This window comes from Alosa pseudoharengus, unplaced genomic scaffold, assembly GCF_046254945.1.
Source record: "Alosa pseudoharengus isolate Yale_2024_CS ecotype anadromous, Long Island Sound unplaced genomic scaffold, YU_APseudo_1.1 YU_APseudo_1.1_scf_7, whole genome shotgun sequence".
NCBI classification, from domain to species: Eukaryota; Metazoa; Chordata; class Actinopteri; order Clupeiformes; family Clupeidae; genus Alosa; species Alosa pseudoharengus.
Genome location: NW_027468859.1, coordinates 36,323,730 through 36,337,013, shown reverse-complemented (window position 1 = coordinate 36,337,013; position 13,284 = coordinate 36,323,730).

Sequence of the window (13,284 nt, the reverse complement as noted above, 5' to 3'; positions counted from 1 at the left end):
TGAATCCATAACACCACGGACGCCAATTCCGATGTAAACATACTGTGCAAATAACTCAAGTCGCTGTAGTATGTACGGTAGGCTATTTGGAGGTTTCTTTATCTGGTAAGTGAAATCTGCATTTTCCTCTCGAGTTAAACGTGTGCTTGCTTGTGCCAAGTCTATATATAGGCTACTGTATGTAGGCCTATTGGTGTTGTTGCGTGGCTATGTTGTAAGAATGAGAAATTGATATAACGAGGCTTTTGTGCAATAGGCGAAAAAGAGCAGAGATAAAATAAACAACAATGCGCTTTTACTGTAGTGGAGCTTACGAGATGGAAACGAAAGGGAAAAGGTTTTTAAGATGCCCATTTAAATTGTAGCCTAATGCACTCGTGTGTGTTTTAGCATAAATATGAAATAAGGAGGAATGTGAGGAGGCTCCTATTAACTGTAAAGAATGCATCTGCAATCTAAACATGTACACAATCGCTGGAAACACAGCTAATGTCGGGAGACGTTAGATCAGAAGCAGCAAATGTGCATCTGTCATCTTGTCTGCAGTCGTTCATTCAAGATCATCAAAGTAACGCAAATAACGAACTCTTTGAAATTTCAGTAATTGTAATTGCGTTACTTGATTTACAAAAATACTTTGTTACATGCTCGTTACCACTAAAATTCCATTTTTTTAGTGCAAAAATCGGGAAAAATATAACGAGAGGCTTTTTCGGCCCGATTTTTCACACACGAGGCCTAGCAAATGTACTGACCTCGCCACCAGGTGGCCACCTCCGCACACACTTTGCAAAGGCCTGTGCGAGCGAAGAACCGTTCCCAATAATGTGATTTCACTGTAGTTTGATGTATTTCTACAGAGAAGAATGTAATTTCACTACAGAGAAGAATGCGATTTTACTGCGCTCCGAGGACTCTTCTCTGTGAGGCCAGCCAATCAGAGCCCATGTGTTTAAAAACGAAAATACACGAATCTCTTAAAACCGAAGCCGTCCGGAGATTCAGCCAGTCAGATCCCCGTGTGTGTAAAAACGAACTTCTAAAACCAAAGCTGTCCGGAGATTCAGACCCCCATGTCTCTTAAACCGAAGGTGTCCGATTTTGTATACACGAAGCTGAGCGAAAGCCCTTAGCAACGCATAGAGACCACCATACACACACACAGCAAACGCGACGAGAGAGGAGACGTGCTTTTTGGTGAGTCCATAGAACGAATAACTTTATGACATATAAAACTATGAATGTACTGAAATGCTCAGAGCAACAGTGTTTTAGTGTGTATCTGCATCAAGTTTTAGAATAGTTGTTTGTTCGTTTCGTTGAACGCGTTAAAAATTGTTCAGTGGTTTGTTATGCTAGTTATCGTAGGTTTATTGCTATGCTAGTTATCGTCAAACTTCTAATAATTCGACGGACAACGTTCATCTATTATCAAATAATGTTGTATGTTGTGAAAATATGGCTATATAAGCTTGGGAATATGGTTTGCAAGGCATAATTTCAAACATACAAAGTGCTATTCATGGGTTTCATCAGGTCCCTTTACACAGGTGTATTAATCAAGCACCATGCAGCCTGCATTCATAATCAAGGTGCATGATTGTATACACCTGTGGAAAGGTTATCAGGTCCCTTTCCACAGGTGTATAAAATTAGGCACCTTGCAGTGTTTCCCACAGAATTTAATTCTATTTGTGGTGGTAGGTTTGCAGAATTAACTTGAATGCAACAGTTTTTAACAAATTAGCGCAGCCTGGTTATGATGCTAACCAGATTTAAGCACAATTTGGTACAACCTGGAAAGTCATTGTGTGGTGGTCAATGTTGATATTGTGGTGGGCCGCCACTAGTGATGGCGAACTGAAGCTTTCTGAACCAGTGAAGCTTCCAATCCAATAAGCCTATTTCACAGTGTACAGGTGTCTGGCCTCATTGATGTTAATGATGCCTTAATTGGCAGGGTAAAACGTCTTCCTGCTTTTGTCTTTCCTGTGGACTTTTCTTTTGCTGTCTATGGGACAGTGCTGTTCCACAGGAAGTTGATTTACACAGCGGCCCCATCTTGTGAAATGGGCTAATTGTATCGAAAAAAGGTTCAGTACTCGAAGCTTCAGAACTCTATGAGGACCTCTGGTGGTGAAAGTTAAGGATAGCATTGTGTCACAAACTGTTTCGTAGATATTAGCCATGAATGGCTTTGAGTCGAAGATGAATACATTTTGAGTATGAATTTATGGATACATAAATAATGACACAATTACTAAGCCTATTTGGGACCTTGCATAAATAAAAATGTAATTGCCTTCTCCACACAAAAAATCAATAAAGTAAAGATTTTGGTTGTGAACGTGTCTTGTGTTTGTAAACAAATACATCAATTTAGGAGGGAGATGAATGAAGAACACACACATTGCACACACATTTCTGTGATTATTTTGAGTATGTAGCCTAGAGCAACTTTGTCTCCTCAGCCAAATAGGTGAGATAGGCAGTGCAGAAGGCATAGGCTATGAGCAATCTAACTGTCTGACGTGTAGTCTACTGCCAGTGTAGTGTTTATAGAAATTGTTTGAGTCAATTGATTGGGGAAGTGCTGTGACAGTGGCAAGGACATACTTTGGGACAGTGAAAGTGCTTGTGACAGTTAACAGTGATGGTGCTTATGGACAGTAACAGTGCTTGTGGACAGGTCAGTGATGGTGCTTATGGACAATTACAGTGCTTGTGGACAGGTCAGGGCGATATGATTGTGCTTGGTGACAAGTGTTTGTGGGAACAGAAATTAAATGTCATTTTTATTAAGGAATAGAATTTGTTCCACTGTGCCAGGGCTTAGTCTGTTTCGCCTCTTGCTGACAACTTCACCAACTTTCGAAAAAAACCCGCTCACATGGCACAGAGGAGGCTGGTGTGCACAGGATGTTACGGGCCAGCACATACAAATGAGGATACACATGCTTGTGCTGAGCCCAAAACTGGAGTGGGTCTTCTGATCGAGGAATGTTCCGCTCACTCAAGTACCGCTACACCTCCACAGTTGCATTAGCAGTGGCACTTTTCACTCTCCTGGTCTCCGAGACATGTTGGTCCAGCAAATCCCATAGACCAGTTCCTGAATGGCGACAAAAAACAATGCATTACAAAAATACAATATAAACATGGCAATATTGACCATAGATTCATACCTGAGGATTCAGCAGGCTCTTGTGCTGCTGGGTCAGGTGGAGTGCTGTCTCTTAAAAGAGAAGAACATTCTGCTGTGAGCCTTCTCACAGCATTTTGTGAATTCCCTGAATTGCAAAACCCCATCGCTTTGAATCGTGGATCCAGAAGAGTGGCAAGGGAGTGTTGACTGGCTGTCTCATAGTGACTCAATCTTTCCGTCATAAGCCGTGTGAGGTTGTTGCAGAGCTGCTTCGCCATTTCACCATTCACCTCCCTGTGTTTGGATGTTATGGCATGCCTCAACATTCGCACAAGGGGGATAATTTTGGAGCCAGAGACAGTTTTTCGGCTGACAGCTCCACTGTTGCCTCCTTTAGGGGAGACAGTGCTCCAAGGCATTCGGCTATGCTCAGAGGTCAGAGCAGCCAAATCGGTGCACAGCGACACCACTGCAGCACCGACGGGTTCCCTTTGCTCATACAGCCTGGACATCATGTCATAGGTGCTGTTCCACCGTGTCTCCACTTCCTGCACGAGGTGCTCGTCCTGAAATAGGCCACAATCTTCCTTGCCTTGCCCCTTATTTCTTCAAGACCCGGTGTCTGGTCAATGGCTTTTTTTACAACCAAGTTTAAAGCATGGGCAATGCAAATGCTGTGCCTTAACTGCAAAATAGTCCCACATGCCAACATGTTTGCAGCACCATCACTCACAAGGCATCTCACCTTTCCCAGAATCCCCCATTCCTCCATGACAGCAGTCTTTTTAGCAGCTATGTTGGCTGCCGTATGCCTCTCTGGGAACTTCCCCACAGATAATAAAACAGTGGACAATTTGTCATCACCATCGATGAAATGGCAAGTGATGGCAAGATAAGCATCCATGTGGATAGAAGTCCACATGTCTGAGGTCAGGCTCACAGCTGCAGCCTTCAGCAACTCTTCTTTGGCCTTCTGCTTTTCCTCCTTATATCTGGACTCCACCATGGCTTTCAGCGTTTGCCGTGATGGCAAAATGTAGGATGGATCCAAAAGGCTCACAAAAGCTCGGAATCCAACATCATCCACAATTCTGAATGGCTGTGAGTCTTTTACGACCATGTCAACAAGAGCTTTGTCCATCTTGTCCTTTCTAGTTCCTGCAACACAACAAATGTACATTAATAAATTATGCAGTATGACTACATGTATACTTCATAAATGCATGCACGTAGTGCCTACTGAATGTGAAAAACACAAACAGTTAAGACAGAAGTATATTGAGACACCAAGTTCACACTTGAAAAGGAACTGAGTCAGAAGAAAAATTCACCCTGGCTTCTGGATTCAGCTTGTTCAGAGGCAGAGGCAGAGGCATGATCATGCTTGGCACGGAAGTGCCTCGACATGGATGAGGTGTTGTTGTTGTAGGCCAGCTTTTGGTCACAAATCAAGCACTGGACCTACAAAAGAATCCACAACTAGTAGCCTAAGTGAGGTTTCAATTGAAAGGATGTGCTTCATGTTTGGCCATAGCGTTTGACCATTCATTTAAAAAAAAAAATGCATGATAGATCAACAGGTTTTGTGAATAGCCTAGGCTACCCCAAGCCTATATCCCAAATTATAGAATAACACTATGCTTGGCTTAATTTATATGAAAGATGTGCATATTAAGAAGCTATTGTCTATAGTCACAAACAATTTTATTATGAAAATATAGTTTAAGTTGTGGCTAATTCAAATCTAGACTTTCCCACATTATGGAGAGCCTATAGCCTAATATAGCCTACACATTGGCGTATCCCAATAAAACAACATCGCCTAGGCCTACCTTGTTGGGCGAAATCAGATTAAAGTGTTCCCACATCTCTTCGCAACAGGTTCCATGTCTAATCTATAGACTCTATCACTCAAACTATATGAACTCGCTATAAACTCTCTACTCACTATCTATTTGATAAACTCTCTACTTGCTATATACTTACTTGCAATAAACTCTCTATTATAATCTCTCTACTCGAACTTGCTAGACTATGAATGAACTCTCTATACGCTTTCTATCGCTATGTCTTCTATAAACTCTAGGCTAAACTTTCTAGTCACTATAATCTACTCGCTGTGAATTTACTATGCTAAGAACTCTCTACTTGCTATAAACTTTCTACTCATAATAAACTAAACTACTCGCTATACACTCTAAACTCACTACTCGCTATGAACTTCCTAGGCTATGAACTTTCTACTTGCTATAAACTTTCTACTTACTATAAACTATCTACTGGCTATAAACTTTCTATGAACTCTCTACTCGCTATAATAATCTCTCTATTCACTAACTCTCCTGACTCTGTTGACTCTCCTACTGCAACAACCCACAAGGGCGCGCCCCGTTTCGCGTGTCTTTAAAGCTTTGAACCAAACTTCGAAGCAGTCACGTGGGTGTGTGTGAAACGAAGCTTCGGACGTCACTAGTCACGTGATTCTCACGAAACGAATCAAGCTCCGATACAAAGCTCCATTCCAAATTGGTTCATGTCTTCGATACATGCCTCGAAGCAGGAGGTTCACGGGTAACTTTACTAGCCGCCACAAATAAGACAATGTATGGGAAACACTGCCTTGATTATCAAGGTACAAACAACATTGCATGGCATGTATTGGCAGCCTATATTTAATGTGTATATATATATATATATATTATATGTTATCTTATATATATTATATGTTCTATATATTATATCTTTTGTTTGCAGATATGGATGCAAAACTTCGCCTAAATGCCTCGCAGCAGCTTGTCCTGCGGCCCTCCCCGGCAGCCGTAGCCTTTATCAAGGCTAAGGAAGACAAGGCTGCCGGTGGCCCGCAGGCAACTGCTGCGAGGGCAAAGAAGCCGGAGGAGGTGGAGAAGGAGGCGAGAGCCCACGTCGTCTCTGAGGGGGGTGACCCTGGGAACGCCAATCTGGTGCTGAGCCGCTACAGCATCCAGTTTGGCCAGTACCAGGGTCAGCGCTTCAAGTGGCTGTTGGAGAATGACGTGGGCTTCACCAACTACGTGGTGTCCACCCACCAGCGGGAGACCAAGACCTCAGACAACCCCCTCATGGCCAACAAGGACGCACTCGCCCGATACTCGTGCGCCCACCCAGAGTTTGCCGCCCACCTCAAATTCCGCTGGGCGCACGGGGAAGCCCGGGCTCGTGCCAGTCACCCCGGGCGTGAGGGCGAGGCCCTTGTTGGCTTTGGGTCATTTAAAGAGGACATCCTGAAGGATCTGTACGAATCCACTGATAAGGAACGCCGAGGGTGATTGTGTGCTACACACAATGGATTGTGAATTGGTGTATGTTATTATTGTTCACTAATGTGATGGCTGTCTGTGTTGTAGATACGTCAAGTGGCTTCGTAGGAAGACAGCGCAGCCTGGGACTTTAATGGACGCCGCCAAAAAGTACATCCTGCGCCGAGACGCGGAGCGACCGACGGCAACAGCTGCTGCACCCCCACCCCCCGCCCGAACAGCAGCACCACCACCACCGCTGCATCAAGGGGGTCGGTCGCTCCCGCCGTCTCGGCTCTGCTTGGCAGGCGTCCCATGGGCCCAGGCGAGCTGCAGGCCAAGGTCAGGAAGATCATGACCAAGACTGCACGGCCTGCAGTTCCAGGTAGTAGCCCTTTTTTTCTGTTTTGCTTGAAATGTTTGATGTATATGTCTTAACAAATGTACTTCTCCAATAGCGCTGCAATGACTACGCGAGACCAGCCCCCCTCGGTTCCGCCACCCCCCTCCTGTGATGTGACGGACGAAGAGCTGGTCCAAGCGGCCCTTGACCCCCTCCTGTGATGTGACAGACGAGGAGCTGGTCCAAGCGGCCCTTGACGTTGAAATGGGTATCTGCCGGCACACTTCATGCATTACACTGACACATTGTTCCTGATTTTGAGCCATTATTTCAGAATTTGTAAATTAACTATTGTTTTGTATTTGCTTGTGAAGCAAAAGCTGGTGCATAATGGATTGAGGTAGGTTGAGAGGTAAAGTGTCGTGCATGGCCTGCCCCGATGTAGACTGTAGATATAAAACACCTTCACCATGATTTATGCTTTTAATGCTGGAAGTGATTTCACTCATTTTCCCATTGGTGAGCACCCTGCTTGAGTTTAGATTTCACACCTCCACCTCTCCTCCACGTGTGTCTACCCTGTTGCATGTCCTGGCTTTTAGCACTAATACACTAATAAATCCACCCCATCTAATGTCCCTCTTCATTGGCTACTAGTAATTTTCAGATTGGTCCGTCTGCATCTGCTCCCCTGTTAAGCTAGGTTGTGTGTTGCGCTGTTTTTTTCTGTGTCCTGTGCCTGAAGTGGATGTACAGGTCCTTCAGGGTGAGAGTCTCCCGCTCCCAGTGGTGACGCCTCCTCCACCACCTCCTCCGGCACAGTCTCCTCTCCCTCCCGTGCGTCATCGTTCGGCTGCTCCACCCACGTGTGTTCCTGTGCGCGCTCCCTCTCCGCCGTCGGCGGTGATCCAGGAGCCTCGCCGCGTCTCCGTGGAGGAGACGCCGTCGGGGGAGGCCACCCTGGCCCCAGCGCCGGCACCAACGAAGAGGAAGGAGAAGCACGTGGAGCAGCCCATTTGGTCCACTCCTGCTGAGGTAAGCTTATGCCCACGCATCAGCGCAGCTTCCTGCCACGCACACTTTGCAGCACGCCAAAGCCATTCAACCATATCTTTGCAGCCAAACATACCAGAGAGCTGGCGGACAGCTCTCAGTCGTGAGCAGCAGGAGTGGGTCGGCCGGGCGCTGTTCACCATGGACAGCAGGGGGAAGACCTCTCTCACCACCGACCTCAACCTGTGGTGGGATCCCCCGCAACCTCGGCCAGAAGCAGGAGCTTTGTTTCACGACTGAGTTCCTGGACCTTGAGGAGGTGAAAGAGATGTCAGCACACTTTGGGTGTGACATCAACGCCAAAGATGAGGACCTTCACCTGCTTTGGTCGAGATTTGGGCTCCAAGACCTGATAGGGTTTTCATGCCATACCTACGCCTCGTTGGGGATGCACGAATGTGTAAACGTACAAACACCTTTGGACGGCCGTCCAGTGGACGTTAAGCATCCTATTTTGAGGGTCCTTGCTGATGTCCCACTTCGCTTCCTCCAAATCTATGTGCCATCGCCGCACGTACCCTCTAGGGTCAGCCACCCGCCTCCCCAGCTGCCTTCTTTTTTTTTTCATCCGTATGTGGGGCGTCCAGCCCGCATGCGCCCAGGCTGGCTGCACAAAGCCATTCACAAAAGACTGGGCTCTACAAGACCATCCGGAGGGTCCTGGACATCGACGGCTGGTACTTGATGGCCACGGAGTACCTGGAGTGCCGTCGGTGTCAGAGGAAGGTGTCAGGATGGTCGCAGGAGGTCGTCAGAGGAAGGTGGCTGGATGGTCGCAGGAGGTCGTCAAACAGCTGGAGCCGGGACGCCAGTGTCAGCTCCCGGCTCTCCTGACGTACCAGCTCTCCTGCGACCGGCGGGTAATTTCCATTCTGCATGAGCGTACTCGGGGGAACAGCGCCACGCAGCTCTACAAGAAGCTGTGTGAGGTCCACAGCGAGTCCTGGATGCGGCGGTCCATGCACTACCTCGGCGTCATGGAGCCCTTCACATCGATGGGTGTCGTGAGCGCGTGCACCCCACCACCACCTATGCCACCCGTTCCTCAACCCGGGTGGCTGTTGACGGTGCACGGCCACGACATCCTTTCCCGTCTCGACGACGTGAAGGCCCGGGTCACCTCCATCTTAGGAAGAATCCTGGAGATGGATTCAACAAAGAAGGTATGTAAAAGGGCATTGTATTGAAAGCAAGGTGTTCTGATGTTAGGCTGTTTGCCGATTTTGTATCATTCATTCAAACAGGTCACCTGGAAACTCGCCGCTGCCGGGACTGCAGCATGGGCGACAAACGTCGGGAACGAGCACGGGCAAGTGCTAATGTCCGTGCTCACGGCCTCTGAGGGGGCCTGTCTGTTGCCCATGGCTGCGGGGATTGAGCCACCACAGGTCCTCTACGTCGACCAGGACTGTTGTTCCTCCTACGGACGATCGGGGGCAGCTGCTGCGATGTTCGCCTGGTGGTCCAGTTGGACATTTGGCACCTGATGCGTCGAGTGGGGCGAGCTGGTGGTCCGGTTGGACATTTGGCATCTGATGCACCGTTTGGCGTCAGGTGTCACAACCGAGAGCCACCAGCTGTACAGGCCCTTCATGCAGCAGCTGTCCTCCGCCATTTTCAAATGGAACGAGGAGGACGCAGCCCGGTTGCAGGACGCTAAAAAGAGGACGCTGGTAGCGCAGGGGATGTCCTTCCCGTTCGACGCTGGAGTTTGGAGGCACGTCAGCCGCAAGGAGATGGCCCTCCACTGCTGTGGCCGCCGGAGCAGCTGATTGGTGACCTCCTAGAAACCTTTGGCGGCGACTGGGGATGGGACACCATGGCCATTCCCCTGTTGGACCAGGACCGCATCCAGGCAATCTGGGCAGAGCAGAAGCGCCACCTTCGCTGTATTCAGGACCCGCCGGGTGTGGAGCTGTACACAGAGACGGGCAGGCGGACCAAGGGGGGGATTAGCCTGTCGGTGTACCGTTGTGCACGTGGCTCTACATCCCTGGAACCGTTCCACCTGCACCTCAACCTGTTCATTCCAAGTACGCTACACATTCACAATTTCCCCTTGGGGATCAATAAAGTATCTATCTATCTATCTATCAATTGTGTACCGTCATGTGTTTTCAGTCTTAGAAATGCAAAAGTTGTTAATTTCACCTCTCGTCCCCGCAAGAGACAGTGCCAGAGCCTGGCTATTTCAGGCTTTTCTCCTGGAAAGGTTGACACGATGGAACGAGGACAGGGCGGCATTCATAGGGAGGGAGGTCACAGAATGCTCTGCTCCTACTGCGGCCCACTGCAGCAATCCCTGGACCAGCTCAGCCAAAGGGTGCTTGGCAAGAGTCTGGTTCAGGACTACACCAGGCCCAGGGAGTGACCGGTAAGAAAACTCAAACTGTTTTGAAACAGCTACACCACATGTCTTACAATATTATTGATTGTTGTGACTCAAACAGGCCTGTCCCAAGGAGAAAAAGAGGGGGGGGGGGGGGCTTCCTGTTGGGTGTAGGCTGCAAGCTCTGGAGCCAGAAACAGCCCTTTTCAGAGCTACAGAAAAGCAATCTATGGCCTTCCATCGTTGCCGCAGGAGAAAAGCAGCCATCATCAGGGCCTGGCTGAGGGCGATCTGCGTGGTATGTATGTCGTATATTGTTCTGTGTGTAACGCTTCTTAGTTCTCCCTTTGTTTATGTGCAATTCTCCTAACCTAGTCCATACTGTTCCATTATAACTTTGACAGGAACACAGAGACAGTTCAGAGGTGCTGAGGTCAGCAAGGCACCTCTTGCAGTTATTGACCGCACAGTCCCATGGCCCTGTTGGGCCCAGTGCCCAACCTTCCCCCAGGTGTCTACCTTCACAACATATAACAAACATCCAGAGCAACATGCATTAGGTGTGTATAGATTATTGTTTATACATTTCAGAAGCTTTAATTATTGACTAAGTTATTAAACATGTTATTTACAGTCTTGCCCCTTCTTGTAAGCTTAACTGAATGGTATTTGGGTGTAGTAAAATGTAAATAAAATAGAAAGTACTAATATCCTCATGAACAACATGAGAGCACATCTTAACAAAAGTTCTTGGCATTCAAATCTCTGATTGGCACAGAACTTTTAATGGTGGCGAAGCAAATCCATAGAATGTGACAGGGTAGTGAACGCTTCTCTGCCCCTTTCCCTTCTTATGCTGATATGGACACAGAAGCACCAGTTCCGATACCCTTAGTCCACGTCGTCCCTAAGGTATAGATTTAGGTGGCGTACGTAGGGCGGCGTAGACTGCCACTAAAAACACTGCGTGAAATAGACTTTTTTTAATGTTGTTTTTCACTCACGCTATTGTGACAGACATATGTGGTTTTACAAACCAGAGGGGGTGGGAGCTTGTGCTTAGTAGGCCGTCGTATGCAAATAGTGCAGGGGCATGGGACGAAGTGACCCCAGAAGAGTTTCACAGTTTCTGGGGCTGATCATTTACATGGGCTTCACTTCCTTCCCAAATGTCCATCGCTACTGGGGAAACGAGTCTCTGCAGGGGTCGTGGGCCAAATTGTTCATGAGGCGCAATCGTTTTAAGGCTCTATTAGCGGCTCTGTATGTGGTAGATCCAGCTACAGAAAACAATCGAGATTGTCTTAGGAAACTGCATTATTTGATGGACCACCTAATAAAATAAATAAAAAATAAATGTTTGGAGCCAGGTCAGCACCTTAGCATAGATGAACGCATGGTAAAATCTAAAGGTCGTTCAGGATTTAAGCAGTATAGGAAAGGGAAACCAGTTATCCTTTAGGTTTCAGACTGTGGGTGATAGCAACATCAGATTCAGGGTATACTTTGGACTTTAATATTTACATAGGTGGTAGTGATGGACATAGATTTAGTCTCAAAAGTTGTAGAGGAGCCAATACAGCCATTTAGAGATAGTGGTCACATAACTGGTTTGATAACTTCTACACATCACCAACCCTTATGGTTAAACTTAAGAGTATGGGGCCTAAATGCATGCGGAACATGTAAGATTAACCATAAAAAAAAATTCAGATGACTTAAAAGATTTACGACGATCTTACTACTTCTTTTATAATGTCGAGTGGGAAAACAAGCCAAATGGACAGATATAGTTTCCTCGTTAGTTAGCCTAGCTAGCATAGTTATTGCTAACGTTAGCTAGCTACAGTAGTTAAGTAGATATAATATCAACCTAGTCCCAATTATGTCTTTATTTCCTCATTCTCTACTCTAAGCTATTTTCATACATAATCTGTAAGATCGCTTGTACCTTCATCTGTGACCGGAGGCCACTGTCTAACATCATCAACCCAACAAGCCATACTGCCTGGCTGTAGCTGTCATTGAGGGATGCGTTACGGAGGTTTGTTTACATACCAGTAACAGCTCAGTAATGGCATCACCACAAGATGGCAGCCTCCACAGAACGCTCGTCGGATTCGTGTATTCACGGCAGCTAGGCAGCCTGGATTCCATGGAGCAAATTTTCGCCTCAGTTAGGGGACCAATCGCAGAACGGAGGGAGGGCAGCAAGACGATGACGACACACCGTACACTACGTACAGACGCATTTAATATACATTCGTAGCGCCCAATAAACGGCTCTGGGCTTTCGTAAACCACGTTTCAAATACGAGAAAATTAATGTCTAGTTCCCAGACCCCATCTCAACGAGATGAGGTCTGACGTTAGCCAGGCTAACTTTCTCCCGCAATTTTCTTTGCAAAACAATGTCTAAAAACATTGCAACTTCCATCGCAATGTTTTAGAAAAGTTCTCACGAAATCAGGCATTTTAGGTCGCAACAATCTCAAAAAGTCCTCACAAAATCCTGGAGGGACTGATTACAGACAAGATTGACAACGAGATCAAAAGAAGAATAAATAAATACATATTATTTGATTCTGACAACTGTGTTATCATTAGCCAACAAGCTAAACATCACCAATCCGTTGCCTTACCCTGTCGTAGTACAAAACATGTTGGGTAATCCATCCAATCGATATGGCATTAATATAAAGTCCATTTAGATGTAGGATATTATCCTTATAGCTTACAGGACGTGTGTTTGTCTCCTACAAACTTTATGTAGCAAAATGATCCTGTCAGAAGGCGGTAGAGAGAAGGCAAGGGAGTCGTGGTGCATGGTAAGAGTGCTAGACTGCTATCCTGTTGTAGATAAAACAGGATGTTCTAGAATTTAGACCAAAATTCGACCACAATTAGCCTGGGTTTTCCCCCATGCTGCCTTCCGTGTGCGATTTTTTTTCACGCTGCTAGGCAGCCTGGATTCTATGGACTTCGTTTTCACCTCAACGAATGAACCAATCACAGAATGGAGGGAGGGCAGCAAGACGATGACGACACACCTAAGTCGTTATGAGCTATGTACACACATTTGATAGACATTCGTAAACCACGTTTCAAATACGAGAAAATGAATGACTAGTTCCCA